This window comes from Triticum urartu, chromosome 6A, assembly GCF_056163025.1.
Source record: "Triticum urartu cultivar PI428250 chromosome 6A, HENAU_Tu73, whole genome shotgun sequence".
NCBI lineage: Eukaryota > Viridiplantae > Streptophyta > Magnoliopsida > Poales > Poaceae > Triticum > Triticum urartu.
In genome coordinates this window covers 335,629,476-335,647,692 of record NC_141878.1, presented here as the reverse complement: position 1 = coordinate 335,647,692, position 18,217 = coordinate 335,629,476, and positions in this window count along the sequence as shown.

Sequence of the window (18,217 nt, the reverse complement as noted above, 5' to 3'; positions counted from 1 at the left end):
TGAGAGTCTTTGGCGGGCTCATGTCTTCCACCGCCTTGACCTTCTCTGGGTTAGCCTCGATGCCTCGGTGGGACACGAGGAAACCCAAGAGCTTGCCCGAGGGGACTCCGAACACACACTTCTCTGGGTTGATCCGTAGGTTCACTACGTTGAGGCTCGCGAAGGTTTCCTCCAAGTCCTGTATCAAGGTCCCAGCCTCCCGAGACTTTACCGCAATGTCATTGACGTAAGCTTCAACATTCTTCCCGAGCTGCGGGCCCAAGGTGATGTGCATCAGCCGCTGAAAGGCCGCCCCTGCGTTACGCAGCCCGAATGGCATGCACGTGTAGCAGTATACCCCACACGGGGTTAAGAAGGCTGTCTTCTCGACGTCTTCTACCGCCATCTTGATCTGGTGATACCCGGAGAAGGCATCCAGGAAGCATAACAGGTCGCATTCCGCAGTGGAATCGACGATCTGGTCGATGTGGGGGAGCGGGAACGGATCTTGCGGGCATGCTTTGTTGAGGTTGGTGAAGTCGACACACATACGCTCCTTCCCTCCCTTCTTTGGCACAACGACAGGGTTGGCCAACCAATCTGGGTATCGGACCTCGCGGATGACCCCAGCGGCTTCTAATTTGCGGGTCTCTTGGACGACGAAGGCCTGCTTTTCTGTGGACTGCCGCCTGGCCTTCTGCTTCACAGGACGCACGTTGGGGCACACATTGAGGTGATGCTCGATTACACTCCTGGGGATCCGTGCCAACTGGTCTGGCTCCCAAGTGAATACCTTCTTGTTTGCACGCAGGAACCCGACCAGGGCCTCCTCCTGCTTGGGTTTGAGGTGGGCGCCTATGGTGAAAGTGGCGTCGGTGGATCTGTCCTCATCGACGGGTATCTGCTTGGTTTCTGCCTTGTCTTGGGTGAACAACTGCTTCTTCTTGGCGGGTGCAGCCCCCTTGGGCCCGGGGGTCTCCAAGTCGGCGGGCTGTGCCGATGCCACCGTCTTGAAGGCGAGCTTGAGCGCCCGCAGCGCATCCCCGGTGTCTCCGTGCACAGTGAGGACACTGCTGCTCCCGGGCATCTTCATGAGGTTCTACGCCGGGTAGCCGAGGATGGCGTTGTAGGGGAGGCCGATGGGGGCGATGTCGAAGTCAACCAGCTCCATGCGGAAGTTGTCGTAGGTGCCGAAGGTCACTGGGAGCCGGATCTGCCCCAAGGAACTGGATGACTTGCCCCCAACGCCCGAGAAGGGCCGGCTGGGTTGCAGCCATTCCAGGAGTATGCGGAGGAGGTTGAAGGCCTCGACCGAGAGCACGCTGAGGCCCACGCCGCCGTCAACGAGGGTTCTGGTGACGGCCACCTGGCAGATGGTGGGGGTGCACAACATGGGGAGCGCGCCCGAGCAGGCCGAGTTGGAGGGGTGGTCCTCCGAGCTGAAGGTCAGGCCGGTCTCGGGCGCCGCCCGATCCAGGGGAGCCCCCTGCCGCGTGGAAGCGGCGCTGACCCGGCGGACGAATGACTTGACGTGGTGACTTGTGGGCGGTGCCTGCGAAGCCGCCCAGGAGGGCCGCGGCGACCGGGGGTGCTGGTGTAGCGCGATGGGACGGCGCAGGAGAGCCCCCTGCGGCGCGGACGAGCTTGGGGGCGGCCCGGCGCTCCGCCCGGGCTCGTCGAGCGTCAGACATGAGCGTGATGGTCGGAGGAGAACGGAGCGGTGGAAGACGAATTCTGGCGCACCCCTACCTGGCGCGCCAAATGTCGGATTTCGGGTTCCGGCAGACCCTTAAGGTTCGAACTCTAGGGTGCGCATGAAGATTACGTCTTCTACCTCTCCGTCTCGCAAGGACCTAAACTACTGAAAGAACTGCGCAAGAGACACAAGGTTTATACTGGTTCAGGCCACTGTTGTGGTGTAATACCCTACTCCAGTGTGTGGTGGGTGGATTGCCTCTTGGGGCTGATGATGATGAACCATACAAGGAAGAACAGCCTCGCGAGGGTCTACTCTTGGCTGGGGCAATGAAATGCTAGGAGGAGTTCAGCCACCTTTCTCTCTCTCTCTTTCTATGCTTCCAACTTCTCTATCGAGCCTCCCCTTCCTTTTTTCCAACCCCCTTGCTCTGTGGGCGGCTGATCCTATTTATAGAGGCCCTGGTTCTCTTCCCAAATATTGAGCGGGAAGGGAGCCAACAATGGCGGGCTAATTTGAAGGGGGACAACAAGTATCAGCTATCCTGACAAAAGTAGTCTTCGCCTGCACAAAGCTCTGGTGATGACGCCGTCTTGGGCTCCACGGTGACCTCCATCTCGTAGTCCTCCTGGTCTTGGTCTCGTTGCACCGAAATGGCAACCTTTGCCTAATGCCTCGGTACTCCGCGGCTGCGCTTGCTCCCTTTGCACCAAAGAGGAAAGGAGGACGCTGCGCGGGCTGGCACCCGCCTGGCACCCTGAGTCGTCATGGCTTGCGTCACGGGCACCTCGCGAGGTATCCCGCCTTGGTTTCTCCGCCTCCTCGTGAGCCAGCCTGACGAGGCTGCGCCTGAGGAAGCTCCACGTCGTCCGCCCCGCGAGGCTTGGCCCCTCGCGAGGGTCTTGAGTCTTGTGTTGGTGAAGATGGGTCGTGCCGGGCCCCCTTTGAGCCACGCCGCAGGCCGCAGGAAGGCAAGTCTGGGGACCCCCGTTCCCAGAACGCCGACAGAGTTCTTCCAGGTCCATCGGTTGCTGCCGGTCCACAAAAAAGACTGGGGCAATGTCGACGCCAACGACGAAAAGCTCATGGTGGCCACCACCAGGATCCATCGCCTCACTTCGGCCGGGCTCACCCTCGAGATGATTGGGGCTGACTTCATCCGCTGCCAGATTGCCCCACTGCACAACAAGGGGAGGCCGGCCTGGGACTTCAGGAATGCGGCCGACATCACGAGGCTTCGCCCTGGCTTGAAGCATAATTTCACGGTGTTTCAGCATGCCCACCTTGGCCAGAGGCTTTTTCAGCTCAAGGTCGACGAGGCCGGCGGAGTCGAGAGGACCGGCAAGGCCGAGAAGGCCGGCAAGGCCGTGAAGGCCGGCAGGGTCGTCAAGGCCAGCAAGGCCGTGAAGGCCAGTAGGGTTGTCAAGGCCGGTGGGTCTTTGTTTGGGTTGCGAGCGGGAGTGGTCCCGTTGAGCAACAACTCTTACCAGACCGCCGTCATTTCTATGATGTCGGACTTCAACGCACACGGCCTCGATCCAAGCTAGGCCAAGCCAGAAGCGGAGCGGGTGCTGGCCTTCTTTGACAACCTATCGGAGAGGTATGTCCATGACGAGCCACTGCTCATCCGTGACAGCACCAAGGCGGAGCTGGCGTATATTGCCGCCAGGGCCGAGGAGGTGGAACTCGCCAAGGAGGCCGGCAGCGTCGGCACCATGGAGGACGAGGCTGACACGGCCGCAGAGGAGAAGGAACTCGACGAGTGGGCGGGGTCTGCCGGGGAGGCCAGCAACGTCGGTGCCGGGCCCCCCGTGTTGAAGACGCGGCTGAGGAGTCGGCCGAATAGGAGACCGAGGCGGATGACCCCCCGGCCCTGGGGAGAAAACGTGTCCTGCAGCGGGCTAGCTCCGGCGAGCCGGTCCGGCCCGACAGGACCACGCAGCGGCAGCAGGCCCAGACGTAGCTCGGGTGCCAGACGAGGGCCGCGGTAGCAAAGAAGAAGGCAGCAACCACCGCCTCTTCCTCATCCAAGCGACGCAGGACCCCATCCCCTTCTCCTTCCCCTTTGGAGAGTGACCCAGAGGCCGATTTCGACCTCGGGTCCTTCAGCCCGAAGAGGAAGAGGAGACCAGAGGAGGAGTAAGCACCTTACCCTTCATTGTCTTTGACCTTCTGGTCGTGCTATGTTTCCTGACATGATCTCATCTTTATAGGGACACATGGACACTGTCCCAGAGAGCGGCAAATAGGGTCAAGGCTTCGACGGGCGACAAGGCTTCGGAGAACACTCCGCGCACGCCGACGGTGGTGGAGATCAGCCCGGACCCCAGCCCTCGACGCAGCCCCCGCTTCAACCCCCAGCGTAAGTCCATTACTCACTCCTCATTGGCGGGTGCTGGGGCGGGGATTTTTGGTGCTGACCTTGTCGGGTTTTGCAGGAGGAGAGCGGAAGGAGGAGGAGCCGTTGAGGACCGCCCCTGATATGCCGCCCCCATCGACCACGCCGCCCAGAGGGGCGTCCCTGGCAAGGGAACCTACCGACGAGCCCACGCACACAGAGGAGGAGGAGGCGAGCTTGGGTGCCGGCGGCTTCATCCCGGCAACGAACGTTGGCGGGGAGGGGACCACTTCTTCACAACTCGGCATGGGTAAGTGGCCTGCCTCCCGTCCCTATTTTTTCCTTTCTTCTAAAACTTGATTCTTAGCCTCGTTTCGTCCTTCCTTTTTGCTTTCCAGACCCTCCCTCGATGGACCACGAGGACATCGACACCATCATTGGGGAGGTCTCCAAGGACACCGACGCTGAGGCCGCCAAGACCGCGGCTGAGGAAACCGCCAAGTCCGCCACCAAGGAGGCCGACAAACGGGCCTGCTGGGGAGACCGATGGGACCGCTGCCGGGGAGGCCGGCAAGGCCGCTACCGAGGAGGCCGGCAAGGCCGCTGCCGAGGAGGCCGGCAAGGGGCTTGCCGGGGAGCCGCCGAGGGGCCCGCCAAGGAGGAGGTGGCTAATGACCAACCTTCCTCCCCTGCAGCCCCTACCCCGGGAAAGTACCTAAGGGTGGGCGACGACCTGTTCATCCGCCTCCCAGGGACGGCGAGCACCAGAGCGCCAGTCGAAGGGGAGGTGTTCGATGATGAGGTGCTCGCCACCGTTGGGCTCCAGGATGTCGATGAACCGAGCGCCGGCGATGGCAATTCCCAGGAGGAGCAGCTCTGCCTGAAAGAAATATGCCCTAGAGGCAATAATAAAGTTATTATTTATTTCCTTATATCATGATAAATGTTTAGTATTCATGCTAGAATTGTATTAGCCGGAAACTTAGCACATTTGTGAATACATAGACAAACAGAGTGTCACTAGTATGCCTCTACTTGACTAGCTCGTTGAATCAAAGATGGTTAAGTTTCCTAGCCATAGAAATGAGTTGTCATTTGATTAACGAGATCACATCATTAGAGAATGATGTGATTGATCTAACCCATTCCATTAGATTAGCATGATGATCATTTAGTTTGTTGCTATTGCTTTCTTCATAACTATACATGTTCCTATGACTATGAGATCATGCAACTCCCGAATACCGGAGGAACACTTTGTGTGCTACCAAATGTCACAATGTAACTAGGTGATTATAAAGGTGCTCTACAGGTGTCTCCGATGGTGTTTGTTGAGTTGGCATGGATCAAGATTGGGATTTGTCACTCCGATTGTCGGAGAGGTATCTCTAGGCCCTCTCGATAATGTACATCACTATAAGCCTTGCAAGCAATGTGGCTAATGAGTTAGTTACAGGATGTAGCATTACGGAACGAGTAAAGAGACTTGCCGGTAATGAGATTGAACTAGGTACTGAGATACCGACGATCGAATCTCGGGCAAGTAACATACCGATGACAAAGGGAACAACGTATGTTGTTATGCGGTTTGACCGATAAAGATCTTCGTAGAATATGGAGGAACCAATATGAGCATCCAGGTTCTGCTATTGGTTATTGACCAGAGATGAGTCTCGGTCATGTCTACATAGTTCTCAAACCCGGAGGGTCCGCACGCTTAACGTTCGGTGACGATCGGAATTATGAGTTTATGTGTTTTGATGTATCGAAGGTTGTTCGGAGTTCCGGATGAGATCAGGGACATGACGAGGAGTCTCGAAATGTTCGAGATGTAAAGATTGATATATTGGAAGGCTATATTCGGACATCGGAAAGGTTCTGAGTGGTTCTGGTATTTATCGGAGTACCGGAGAGTTATGGGAATTCGCTGGGGAGTATATGGGCCTTATTGGGCTTTAGGGGAGAGAGGGAGGGGCTGCCTTGGGCAGCCCCCCCCCCCAAGGCCTAGGCCGAATTGGACTAGGGGGAGGGGCGGCGCCCCCTCCTTCCTTCTCTTCTCTCTTCCCCTTCCTTATCTCCTACTCCTACTACATGGAAGGGGGAATCCTACTCCCGGTGGGAGTAGGACTCCCTAGGGCGCACCATAGTAGAGGGCCGGCCCTCCCGTCCTCCACTCCTTTATATATGGGGGAGGGGGGAACCCCATGGACACACAAGTTAATCATTGATCTTTAGCCGTGTGCGGTGCCCTCCTCCACCATAATCCACCTCGGCCATACCGTAGCAGTGCTTAGGCGAAGCCCTGTTCTGGTAGCATCATCATCACCGTCATCACGCCGTAGTGCTGACGAAACTCTCCCTCGAAGCTCTACTGGATCGTGAGTTCGCAGGATGTCACCGAGCTGAACGTGTGCAGATCACGAAGGTGTCGTACCTTCGGTGCTAGATTGGTCGATCGTGAACACGTACAACTACATCAACCACATTGTCATAACGCTTCCGCTTATGGTCTACGAGGGTACGTAGACGATACTCTCCCCTCTCGTTGCTATGCATCACCATGATCTTGCGTGCGCGTGGGAATTTTTTTGAAATTACTGCATTCCCCAACAGTGGCATCCGAGCCTGGTCTATGCGTAGATGTTATATGCATGAGTAGAACACAAAGAGTTGTGGGTGTGGGTATATACATATTGCTTGCCGTCACTAGTTGATTCTTGATTTGGCGGTATTGTTGGATGAAGCGGCTCAGACTGACATTACGCGTACGCTTACGCGAGATTGGTTCTACCGACGTGCTTCGCACATAGGTGGCTAGTGGGTGTCTGTTTCTCCAACTTTAGCTGAATCGGATTCAATGAACAGGGTTCTTTCTGAAGATCAAAAAGCAATCACTATACCGCGTTGTGGTTTTTGATGCATAGGTAAGAATGGTTCTTGCTCAGCCCATAGCAGCCACGTAAAACTTGCAACAACAAAGTAGAGGACGTCTAACTTGTTTTTGCGGGGCATGTTGTGATGTGATATGGTTAAGACATGATGAGATATAAGTTGTTGTATGAGATGATCATGTTTTGTTAAAGTTATCGGCAACTGGCAGGAGCCTTATGGTTGTCTCTTTATTGCATAAGATGCAAGCGCCATGTAATTGCTTTACTTTATCGCTATGCGATAGCAATAGTTGGTGAGACGACCATGTGACAACACGTTGATAGAGATCAAGATGATGGAGATCATGGTGTCATGTCGGTGACGATAGAGATCATGACGGTGTTTTGGAGATGGAGATCAAAGGCACAAGATGATGATGGCCATATCATGTCACATATTTTGATTGCATGTGATGTTTATCCTTTATGTATCTTATTTTTCTTAGTTCGGCGATAGCATTATAAGATGATCTCTCACTAAATTTCAAGGTATAAGTGTTCTCCCTGAGTATGCACCATTGCGACAGTTCGTCGTGCCGAGACACCACGTGATGATCGGGTGTGATAAGCTCCACGTTCACATACAACGGGTGCAGGCCAGTTTTGCACACGCGGAATACTCGGGTTAAACTTGACGAGCCTAGCATATGAAGATATGGCCTCGGAACACTGGACACCGAAAGGTCGAGCGTGAATCATGTAGTAGATATGATCAACATAGTGATGTTCACCATTGAAAACTACTCCATCTCACATGATGATCGGACATGGATTAGTTGATTTGGATCACGTGATCATTTAGATGACTAGAGGGATGTCTATCTAAGTGGGAGTTCTTAAGTAATAAGATTAATTGAACTTTAATTTATCATGAACTTAGTCCTGATAGTATTTGCATATCTATGTTGTAGATCAATAGCTTGCGATGTAGCTCCCCATTTATTTTTGATATGTTCCTAGAGAAAAATAAGTTGAAAGATGGTAGTAGCAATGATACGGACTAGCTCCATGATCTGAGGGTTATCCTCATTGCTGCACAGAAGTATTATGTCCTTGATGCACCGCTAGGTGACGGACCTATTGCAGGAGCAGATACAGGCATTATGAACATTTGACAAAGCTCGGTATGATGACTACTTGATAGTTTAGTGCACCATGCTTTACGGCTTAGAACCGGGACGTCAAAAACTTTTTGTATGCCACGGAGCATATAGGATGTTCCAATAGCTAAAATTGGTATTTCATACTCATGCCCGAGTCGAGAGGTATGAGACCTCTGACAAGTACTTTGACTACAAGATGGAGGAGAATAGCTCAACCAGTGAGCATGTGCTTAGATTGTCTGACTACTACAATCGCTTGAATCATGTGGGAGTTAATCGTCTAGATAAGATAGTGATTGACAGAGTTCTCTAGTCACTGTCACCAAGTTACTAGAACTTCATGATGAACTATAATATGCAAGGGATGAGGAAAACGATTCCACGAGCTCTTCATGATACTGAAATCGGCGAAGGTAGAAATCAAAAAAAGCATCAAGTATTGATGGTTGACAAGACCACTAGTTTCAAGTAAAAGGGCAAGGGAAAGAAAGGGAACTTCAAGAATAATGGACAGCAAGTTGCCACTCCCATGAAGAATCCCAAAGCTAGACCCAAGCCTGAAACTGAGTGCTTCTACTGCAAAGGAAATGGTCACTGGAAGTGGATCTGCCCTAGATACTTGGCTGATAAGAAGGATGGCAAAGTGAACAAAGGTATATTTGATATATGTGTTATTGATGTCTACTTTACTAGTGTTTATAGCAAACCCCTCGGTATTTGATATTGGTTCAGTTGCTAAGAGTAGTAACTCATGAGTTGCAAAATAAACAGAGACTAGTTAAGGGCGAGGTGGCGATGTGTGTTGGAAGTGATTCCAAGGTTGATAAGATCACCATCGCACACTCCCTTTACCTTCGGGATTAGTGTTGAACCTAAAATAAATGTTATTTGGTGTTTGTGTTGAGCATAATATGATTGGATCATGTTTATTGCAATACGGTTATTCATTTAAGTCAAAGAATAATTGTTATTCTATTTACCTGAATAAAACCTTATGTGGTCATACACCCAAGGTGAATGGTTTATTGAATCTCGATCGTAGTAATACACATATTCATAATATTGAAGCCAAAAGATGCAAAGTTAATAATGATAGTGCAACTTATTTGTGGCACTACCGTTTAGGTCATATTGGTGTAAAGCGCATGAAGAAACTCCATGCTGATGGGCTTTTGGAATCACTGGATTATGAATCACTTGATGCTTGCGAACCATGCCTCATGGGCAAGATGACTAAGACTCCATTCTCCGGAACAATGGAGCGAGCAACTGACTTATTGGAAATACTACATATTGATGTACGCGGTCCCGTGAGTGTTGAGGCACGCGGCGGGTATTGTTATTTTCCGACCTACACAGATTATTTGAGCAGATATGGGTATATCTACTTGATGAAACATAAGTCTGAAACATTTGAAAAGTTCAAAGAATTTCAGAGTGAAGTGGAAAAACATCGTAACAAGAAAATAAAGTTTCTACAATCTGATTGCGGAGACGAATATTTGAGTTATGAGTTTGGTCTTCAATTAAAACAATGTGGAATACTTTCACAAACTCATGCCACCTTGAACACCACAACATAATGGTGTGTCCGAATGTCATAATCGCACTTTACAAGATATGATGCGATCTATGATGTCTCTTACTGATTTACCGCTATCGTTTTGGGGTTATGCATTGGAGACAGCTGCATTCACATTAAATAGGGCACCATCTAAATCCGTTGAGATGACACCATATGAACTATGGTTTGGCAAGAAACCTAAGCTGTCATTTCTTAAATTTTGGGGTTGCAATGCTTATGTGAAAAAGTTTCAACCTGATAAGCGCGAACCCAAATTGGAGAAGTGCGTCTTCATAGGATACCCAAAAAAAGAAAATGTTGGGTACACCTTCTATCACAGATCCAAAGGCAAGATCTTTATTGCTAAGAATGGATCCTTTCTAGAGAAGGAGTTTCTCTCGAAAGAAGTGAGTGGGAGGAAAGTACAACTTGATGAGGTAATTGTACCTTCTCTCAAATTGGAAAGTAGTTCATCACAGAAATCAGTTCCCATGATTACTACACCAATTAGTGAGGAAGCTAATGATGATGATCATGAAACTTCAGATCAAGTTACTACCGAACCTTGTAGGTCAACCAGAGTATGGTCTGCACCAGAGTGGTACGGTAATCCTATTCTAGAAGTCATGTTACTAGACCATGGCGAACCTATGAACTATGAGGAAGCGATGATGATCCCAGAGTTCGCAAAATGGCTTGAGGCCATGAAATCTGAGATGGGATCCATGTATGAGAACAAAGTATGGACTTCGATTGACTTGTCCGATGATCGGTGAGTCATTGAAAATACATGGACCTTCAAGAGGAAGACGGACGCTAATAGTAGTGTTACTATCTACAAAGCTCAAATTGTCACAAAATGTTTATGAAAAGTTCAAGGTGTTGAATACGATGAGATTTTCTCACTCGTATCGATGCTTAAAAAGTCTGTCCGAATCATGTTAGCAGTTGCGGCATTTTATATCTGGCAAATGGATGTCAAAACTGCGTTCCTTAACGGATTTCTTAAAGAAGAGTTGTATATGATGCAACCAGAAGGTTTTGTCAATCCTAAAGGTGCTAACAAAGTGAGAAAGCTCATGCGATCCATCTATGGACTGGTGCAAGCATCTCGGAGTTGGAATATATGCTTTGATAAAGTGATCAAAGCATATGATTTTATACAGACTTGTGGTGAAGCCTGTATTTACAAGAAAGTGAGTGGGAGCACTATAGCATTTCTGATAAGTATATGTGAATGACATATTGTTGATCAGAAATAATGTAGAATTTTCTGGAAAGCATAAAGGAATGTTTGAAAGGAGTTTTTCAAAGAAAGACCTCGGTGAAGCTACTTACTTATTGAGCATCAAGATCTATAGAGATAGATCAAGATGCTTGATATATTTTCAATGAGTACATACCTTGACAAGATTTTGACGTAGTTCAAAATGGAAAATTCAAAGAAGGAGTTCTTGCCTGTGTTGCAAGGTGTGAAGTTGAGTAAAGACTCAAAACCCAACCACGGCAGAAAATAGAAAGAGAATGAATAGTCATTCCCTATGCCTCAGTCATAGGTTCTATAAAGTATGCTATGCTGTTTACCAGACCTATTGTGTACCTCACCATAAGTATGGCAAGAGGGTACAATACTGAGCCAGGAGTGGATCACTGTACAGCGGTCAAAATTATCGTTAGAGGACTAAGCAAATATTTATCAGTTATGGAGGTGATAAAAGAGTTCGTCGTAAAGAGTTACATCGATGCAAGCTTTTTACATCGATCTTGATGACTCTAAGTCTCGATGTAGATACATATTGAAAGAGGGAGCAATTAGCTAGAGTAGCTCCGTGCAGAGCATTGTAGACATAGACATTTATGAAATACATACGGATCTGAATGTTGCAGACCCGTAGACTAAACTTCTCTCACAAGCAAAACATGATCACTCTTTGGTGTTACTCACATAGCGATGTGAGCTAGATTATTGACTCTAGTAAACCCTTTGGGTATTAGTCACATGGAGATGTGAACTAATCACATAAAGATGTGAACTAGATTATTGACTCTAGTGCAAGTGGGAGACTGAAGGAAATATGCCCTAGAGGCAATAATAAAGTTATTATTTATTTCCTTATATCATGATAAATGTTTATTATTCACGCTAGAATTGTATTAACTGGAAAACTAGTACATGTGTGAATACATAGACAAACAGAATGTCACTAGTATGCCTCTACTTGACTAGCTCATTGAATCAAAGATGGTTAAGTTTCCTAGCCATAGACATGAGTTGTCATTTGATTAACGGGGTCACACCATTAGAGAATGATGTGATTGACCTGACCCATTCTGTTAGCTTAGCACGATGATCATTTAGTTTGTTGCTATTGCTTTCTCCATAACTATACATGTTCCCATGACTATGAGATCATGCAACTCACGAATACCGGAGGAACACTTTGTGTGCTACCAAACGTCACAACGTAACTGGGTGATTATAAAGGTGCTCTACAGGTGTCTCCGATGGTGTTTGTTGAGTTGGCATGGATCAAGATTAGGATTTATCACTCCGATTGTCGGAGAGGTATATCTAGTCCATCTCGGTAATGTACATCACTATAAGCCTTCCAAGCGATGTAGCTAATGAGTTAGTTACGGGATATAGCATTAAGGAACAAGTAAAGAGACTTGCTGGTAACGAGATTGGACTAGGTATTGAGATACCGATGATCGAATCTCGGGCAAGTAACATATCGATGACAAAGGGAACAATATATGTTGTTATGCGGTTTGACCGATAAAGATCTTCGTAGAATATGTAGGAAGCAATATGAGCATCCAGGTTCCGCTATTGGTTATTGACCAGAGATGAGTCTTGGTCATGTATACATAGTTCTCGAACCCGTAGGGTCTGCGCGCTTAACGTTCGGTGATGATCGGAATTATGAGTTTATGTGTTTTGATGTACCGAAGGTTGTTCGGAGTTCCGGATGAGATCAGGGACATGACGAGGAGTCTCAAAATGTTCGAGACGTAAAGATAGATATATTGTAAGGCTATATTCAGACATCGGAAAGGTTCTGAGTGGTTTGGGTATTTATCGGAGTACCAGAGAGTTACGGGAATTCGCCGGGGAGTATATGGGCCTTATTGGGCTTTAGGGGAGAGAGAGAGAGGAGCTGCCTAGGGCAGGCCGCGCACCCCCCCAAGGCCTTGTCCGAATTGGACTAGGGGGAGGGACGGTGCCCCCTCCTTCCTTCTCTTCTCTCTTCCCCTTCCTTCTCTCCTACTCCTACTACATGGAAGGGGGGAATCCTACTCCCGATGGGAGTAGGACTCCCCAGGGCGCGCCATATTAGAGGGTCGTCCCTCCCCTCCTCCACTCCTTTATATATGGGGGAGGGGGCACCCCATGGACACAAGTTTATCATTGATCTTTAGCCATGTGCGGTGCCCCCTCCACCATAATCCACCTCAGTCATATCGTAGCGGTGCTTAGGTGAAGTCCTGTTCCGGTAGCATCATCATCACTGTCATCATGCCGTCGTGCTGACGAAACTCTCCCTCGAAGCTCTACTGGATTGTGAGTTCGCGGGACGTCACCGAGCTGAACGTGTGCAGATCGCAGAGGTGCCGTACCGTTGATGCTAGATTGGTCGATCGTGAAGACGTACGACTACATCAACTGTGTTGTCATAACGCTCCTGCTTATGGTATATGAGGGTACGTAGACTATACTCTCCCCTCTCGTTGCTATGCATCACCATGATCTTGCATGTACGTAGGAGTTTTTTTGAAATTAATGCGTTCCCCAACACTACTGAGCGCGTCCGCATTCGCCGAGAGGGCGTCTGCGGCAGTCGACAGGGCAGTTGTTGTTGGGGAACATAGTAATTCAAAAAATCCTACGATCACGCAAGATCTAACTAGGATATGCATAGCAACGAGAGGGGAGAGTGTGTCCACGTACGCATGTAGACCGAAAGCGGAACCATTTAGTAACGCGGTTCATGTAGTCGAACTTCTTCACGATCCAACCGATCCAAGTACCGAACATACGGCACCTCCGTGTTCAGCAAATGTTCAGCATGATGACGTCCCTCGAGCTCTTGTTACAGTTGAGGACGAGGGAGAGTTCCGTCAGCACAATGAAGTGGCGACGGTGATGATGGAGTTACCAGCGCAGGGCTTTACCTATGCACTACGATGATATGACCGAGGTGTTGAACTGTGGAGGGGGGCACCGCACATGGCTAAGAGATTGTCTATTGTGCTATTGGGGTGCCCCCTGGCCACATATATAAAGGAGGGAGGGAGAGAGGAGGCTGGCCAGGAGGGGCGCGCTAGGGGGAGTCCTACTTGGACTCTTAGTCTAAGTAGGATTCGGCCCCCCTTTTCCTCTCTTCCACCGGAGGGAAAGGAAGGAGGGGAGAAGGAGAAGGAGAAGGAAGGAGGGGGTCGCGCCCCCACGCCTTGTCCAATTCGGTTTGGGCAGGGGGAGGCGCGTGCTGATAACCCACAAGTATATGGGATCAATTGTAGCCTCTTTCGATAAGTAAGTGTGTCGAACCCAACGAGGAGCTAAAGGTAGAACAAATATTCCTTCAGGTTCTATCGACCACCGATACAACTCTACGCACGCTTAATGTTCGCTTTACCTAGAACAAGTATGAAACAAGAAGTACTTTGTAGGTGTTGTTGGATAGGTTTGCAAGATAATAAAGAGCACGTAAATAAAAAGTAGGGTCTGTTTAGATGAAGACACAACTAAGTTAGTTTTAGTAGAGAGCTTGTTGTCACAAGAAAGTTATTTGTCCCTAGGCAATCGATAACTAGACTGGTAATCATTATTGCAATTTTATTTGAGGGAGAGGCATAAGCTAACATACTTTCTCTTCTTGGATCATATGCACTTATGATTGGAACTCTAGCAAGCATCCGCAACTATTAAAGATCATTAAGGTAAAACCCAACCATAGCAATAAAGTGTCAAGTCCTCTTTCTTCCCATACGCAAACAACCTACTTACTCAGGTCTGTGTTTCTATCACTCATGCCACCCACCATAAGCAAATCATGAACATATTGCAAACCCTACAGTGGGGATCCCTCATGCTTGCGCAACATGGAGAGCACCATAGGACAACACCAATAATAAAATATGCAACTCAAACCAATCACGATCATCAATTAACCCATAGGACATAACGGATCTACTCAAACATCATAGGATAGCCATACATCATTGGGAAATAATATATAGTGTTGAGCACCATGTTTAACTAGAGATTACGGCGGGTAAAAGAGGGGTTACACTGCTGCATAGAGGGGGGAAGAGTTGGTGATGATGGCGGTGAAGTTGTTGGTGTAGATTGCAGTGATGATGATGGCCCTGGTGGCGTTCCGGCGCCACCGGAAGAGAGGGGGAGAGAGCCCCCATCTTCTTCTTCTTCCTTGACCTTATCCCTAGATGGGAGAAGGGTTTCCCATCTAGTCCATGGCCTCCATGGCATGGGAGGGGCGAGAGACCCTTCGAGATTGGATCTGTCTCTCTCTGTTTCTACGTTCTCTCATTCTGCCCTTTCACCGTTTCTTAAATTCCCGGAGATCCGTAACTCCGATTGGGCTGAATTTTGGAAACGATTTTTATACGGATATTGGATTTCTTGCAGCGAAAGAAGGGCATAGACCGCCTTACAGGGTGTCCACGAGGGCCCAGGGCGCGCCTGACCCCCTGGGCGCGCCCCCTGCCTCATGGCTCCCTCGGGCATCGTCTCGGGTTGATTCTTCTTCCCAAAAATCACATATATTCCAAAAAAATTCCATCATATTTTATCCCGTTTTGACTCCGTTTGATATGGATTTTCTGCGAAACAAAAAACATGCAACAAACAGGAACTAGAACTGGGCACTGGATCAATATGTTAGTCGCAAAAATAGTATAAAAAATTGCCAAAAGTATATGAAGTTGTATAATATTGGCATGGCACAATAAAAAATTATAGATACGACGGATACGTATCACGCGCCACCTCGTAGCCCTTCTTCCCTCTCTCCACTAAAGCCCACTAAGGCCCATTAACTTCCCCGGGGGTTCCGGTAACCTCCCGGTACTCCGGAAAAATGCCCGAACGTCTCGGAACCATTCCGATGTCCAAATGCAACCTTCCAATATATGAATCTTTACCTCTCGAGCATTTCGAGACTCCTAGTCACATCTGTGATCTCATCTGGGACTCCGAACAAACTTCGGTAATCAAATCACATAACTCATAATACAAATCGTCATCAAACGTTAAGCGTGCGGACCCTACGGGTTCGAGAACTATGTAGACATGACCGAGACACATCTCTGGTCAATAACCAATAACGGAACCTGGATGCTCATATTGGCTCCTACATATTCTACGAAGATGTTTATCGGTCAAACCGCATAACAACATACGTTATTCCCTTTCTCTTCAATATGTTACTTGCCTGAGATTCGATCGTCGGTATCCTCATAACAAGTTCAATCTCGTTACCGCCAAGTCTCTTTACTCGTTCTGTAATGTATCATCCTGTAACGCACTAATTAGTCACATTGCTTGCAAGGCTTATAGTGATGTGCATTACCGAGAGGGCCCAGAGATACCTCTCCAATACACGGAGTGAAAAATCCTAATCTTGATCTATGCCACCTCAACAAACATCATTGGAGACACTTGTAGAGCATGTTTATAATCACCCAGTTACGTTGTGACGTTTGATAGCACACAAAATGTTCCTCTGGTATTCGGGAGTTGCATAATCTCATAGTCAGAGTGTCGTGGTTTTGTCACAGCAGATGTCCTCGTGAAAGGACTTAGTCGTGGAGCCATCGCGACGGGTTAGCTTGAAGGGGTTAAAGCCGACACAGGGACACAAGAGAGTTTATACTAGTTCGGCCCCTTCGATGAAGGTAAAAGCCTACGTCTAGTTGTGATGGAATTGATGGGGTTTCGATGACTAGGGAGCAAACAAGCTTCGCCTAAGTCTCGAGTTGTTGTGTGTTGTCCTTGAACCACCGCCGGGTCATTCCCTTATATACATGGGTGACGCACGTCGGTTTACAGAGTCCCAATACCGGCTCATAGATGTGTCCGGTTTGGTCTCTACTTACTCCTAACTTACAATACAAGTTACATACTAACGCCGGTTTACGGCTACAGGCCTTGAACCGACTATGGGCCTTGAGCGCTCATCTGCCTTCTTGGGCTTTAACATAGTTAACTACTGACGAAGTTAACCCGGCCCAGATAGGCCGGTTTACGCCCAGTAGTGATATCCCCAACATTAGGCCCCAGATTGATTTGAACAGGTTCATGTCAATCCTTAGCAAAAATCTTCATCTTCAACATCTTCTTGTAGTTTGTTGAACCGCCGTGATGTCATCTTCTCTGGTCGTTGTAAACCGGCGTGACGTCACCTGTTATAAATAACCTTATTCATGATACCTTTTTTTCGTTTAATAGGTCTGCCACAATTGAGGCGACAGCTTCGTTTCCAAACCCACGGTCCCTTGATTTTAGCACCCGACACATGTCCCTTGCCTTATAAATAGGACCGAAGGGTCATTTCTTTTTCCCCTTCGTGCCCTTCTGCTTCGTCTTCCCCGCGTCGTCCAGCTTCGGAGCTCCGCCGCCGTCGACGACCTCTGCTCCAACCTTGGCCGCTGCATCACCCTGATTGTACCAGAGCATCGTGGCGACCATCTGTTTCTTCCTCGGCTCCGGTGAGTTCTTCACCTTTTCCTCCGTAGATCCGTTCTAGGGTTTCCAAGTTCTTCAGTGTTCATCGTCTGCTTCGTACTCATATGATAGATATTAGATGAACATGCGAACCTTTGCTCTGTGTAGCGGTAGTTTTTAGCATCCGCCTTCACTTACATGCCTCAAGACCATAGATCTACCTGTATCTCTGCCCATTGATTCGGTACTGTTCTTTTTTGAACCTTGAATATTTTCCTTCTTTTCTGAACTTGCCTCAGATCCGTCGCCGTAGAGAAATCTTGTGAAATCTGTTTCTGTACACTTACCCATCCGCAACCTCAACTGTTTCAATGCTTAGATCTGGCGGTTTAACTTTGTAGAAAAATTGCCAAACCGGTATATACCATTAGTCCCCTTGTTGAACCGCCAGATGCTGTTGCTTCATAAAACTCCGGTTTAGATAGAGCTGTCTCCGGTTTAACATTGTACATACCAGTGTACTTTAATCAATGCATTCTTGAACCAGAATCACCTATCTTGTAGATTTCATCACGGCCAAGCAAGTATATGAGTGCAACTGGGTTCCTTCTCGCGTCACAGAGACTGAACTGAACAATTTAGTCCTGATCGGCGCTTTAGGCAGCAAAAATTCCATCCATTGGAGGGTCCCTGGCAAAGAATGCCCTCCCACACCTCAAGAAGAAGAGGTAGTCGTTTTCGTAGATCACTTAGCCCGGGGCTTTAAGCCGCCCGGTTCTAAATTTTACCGGGATGTTTTGGCCAATTTTCAACTCCGCCCACAATACACTGGCCCCAACACTGTTACAAACATGTGTCACTTCCAAGTGCTCTGTGAGGTGTTCTTTCAAGAGGAGCCCACAGTTGAGTTGTTCAGA